This window comes from Penaeus vannamei, chromosome 33 (assembly GCF_042767895.1).
Source record: "Penaeus vannamei isolate JL-2024 chromosome 33, ASM4276789v1, whole genome shotgun sequence".
Classification (NCBI taxonomy): Eukaryota; Metazoa; Arthropoda; class Malacostraca; order Decapoda; family Penaeidae; genus Penaeus; species Penaeus vannamei.
Window position 1 is genome coordinate 23,819,733 of NC_091581.1, and position 2,799 is coordinate 23,822,531.

Genomic DNA, 2,799 nt, shown 5'->3' on the forward strand with positions numbered 1-2,799 from the left:
GAGGAAGAGAAGGTGAGATGGAGTGAAGGCGAGAGGGAGAGAAGGTGAGAGGGAGAAAAGGTGAGAGGGAGAGAAGGCGAGAGGGAGAGAAGGTGAGAAGGAGAGAAGGTGAGAGGGAGAAAAGGTGAGAGGGAGAGAAAGCGAGAGAGAGAGAAGGTAAGAGGGAGAGAAGGCGAGACGGAGAGAAGGCGAGAGGGAGAGAAAGCGAGAGAGAGAGAAACTGAGAGGGAGAGAAGAAGGTGAGAGAGAGCGCATCTTCCTCCCTCCCTCCTCCTCCTCCTACTCCTCCTTCGCCATTTCACATGCAGCTGGAGACGAAATCGGAAAGGAGGACGAAGGAGAAGTCCGACGCCGCTTGTTTGTCTTTGGAGGAGGAGTCTGTGGTTTCATCGCGGCGGCTTTTGTGATCTTATCTCCGAGTCGCTTTCATGGAGAGTTTGAAAAAAAAAGGCGGGAAACTTTGGCGCGCGCTGGGGATGGGGGAAGGGGGAGGGGGTAGGGGGGAAGAGGGAAGGGGGAAGGTACGGGGAGGGGGAAGGAGGAAGTAGGGGGTAGGGTAAGAGGGGAAGGGGGGAAGTTGGGGGGTAGGGTAAGAGGGGAAGGGGGGAAGTTGGGGGGTAGGGTAAGAGGGGAAGGGGGGAAATTGGGGGGTAGGGTAAGAGGGGAAGGGGGGAAGTTGGGGTGTAGGGTAAGAGGGGAAAGGGGAGGAAGGAAGAAGGAAGGGGGGAAGGGGGAAGGAGGAAGGGAGAAGAGGAGGGGAAGGGAGGAAGGGGGAAGGGAGAAGGTAGGGGGAGGGGAAAGGGGAAGAGGGGAAGGGAGAAGGGGGGAAGAGGGAAGGGAGAAGGGGGATGGGGAGGGGGAGGGGGAAGAGGGAAGGGGGAAGGGGGAGGAGGGAAGGGGAAAGGAGGAGGGTGAAAGGTATAGGAAGGGGGAAGGGAGAAGAGGGATGGGGGAAGAGGAAAGAGGGAAAGGGGAAAGAGGGGAAAGTGGTTGAAGGAAGGAGGAGAGGGGAAGGTAGTGGGGAGGGGAGACGAAGGCGAAAGTTGTCCCTCGAATTCCAACCGCCGCCGCCGTTCGAGTCCTCCGCTCATTATCAGTGCGGTGGCGAATGGAGGAGGAAAAGATCTCTGCATTAAAATTAGTCTTTAAGGATCGCGCTGAAAAGGCCAACGACGTTCATTTGCATAAGGCCTTTATTCCTGGAGTTGAGTCAGGGTCTGACATTCTATTTTGTTTTATAACTTGTTTGTTTGAATTCTTGGCGATCAGATCAATCACAGGATGGAGGTATATAGGTTTATGTATATAAGAATTTTATAGATCGTGTAGGAGAAATATCCATACTTCGACATAATAATCCTTATAAAGAAGGATTTATCTTGGTATAAACTAATACATAAAATTATTGATACACATATTACCTTCGAAAATTCTTCATTCTCAATCCTACGTCTTTCAATTAGTTTTACATCAGTATCCCCCAAACCCCCTTTTCTTTTAAGCTTTAAACAAGACCGTGCCATTAGAATTGCCAAATGACTTGATATTTTGAATAACATTACGTTGGTCTTTGTGATGAGGACAGCGGGAGAAAAATATGTCGTTTTGTGTAACTTTTTCGTAAGTCTAATATGCCATCTGAAGTCTAATATTAACTCTGCTGTTTGTTCTTGTTAGTATGCTTGAAGAGCCTCTCGAGTTATTTTCTGTTTACCCTCTGATATTAAATGCAAGAAGAAAAGTGTTCTTAATGTGATCAGTATTTATATAGACATTTGTTTATTCATTCATTAATCTGTCTTTTTATATGTATACACGATAGTAACGATAGTAACAAATATTATAGTAGCAAAAGTGACATTAGAATGACAAAACGATGTTTTAAACTTTTATTTTCTCTCGATGTTATCGGTTGTAGACATAATAATGATTATGATTATGCACACCAATAAGAAATTAATCAAAATACCAATAAAAGTGATGAGGGCACTGCCACAGTTGTCATAGTAAACAGTAAAAAATATTATCGGTTGTAGGCATAATGATGATTATGATTATGCACACCAATAACTAATTAATCAAAATACCAATAGAAGTGATAAGAGCACTGCCACAGTTGCCATAGAAACCAGTAAAATAAAAACAGAAGCATAGATGTTAAAAATGGTTTTATCTCCTCCCAAAACCATCTCAACAAGCTACGAACCAGCTGCCTTAAAACACTACTGCTGCTGCTGCTGCTGACGAAAAGCTTGCGGTATCTGAAATATCCCCAAATTTACATCATATTTCACGTGAGGCCCCAACGCTCACCCCCCCCCCAAGCCAGGAGCATTTTGTTAGAGACAACTTCCTCCGGCTAAAGTGGGAAGGCGAGCGATTTTGCGCTTGAAAAATGTCCAAAACCTGCTAAGCTTGTCGCCTTTTCACGTCGCTAAATCACCCCTTTCTCTTATCTTGTGGAGGCTGAGCAAGTATGCGGGGTGATACACGCACGTGCACACACACATACGCACACATACATATATACATACACACATACACACACATACACACACACACACAAAGATAGATGACAGACAAACAAACAAACTGACAGACAGAGGCACATACACACACACACACACACACACACACACACACACACACACACACACACACACACACACACACACACACACACACACACACACACACACACACACACACACACTCGCACACACACACACACACACACACACACACACACACACACACACACACACACACACACACACTCGCACACACAGACACGCACAC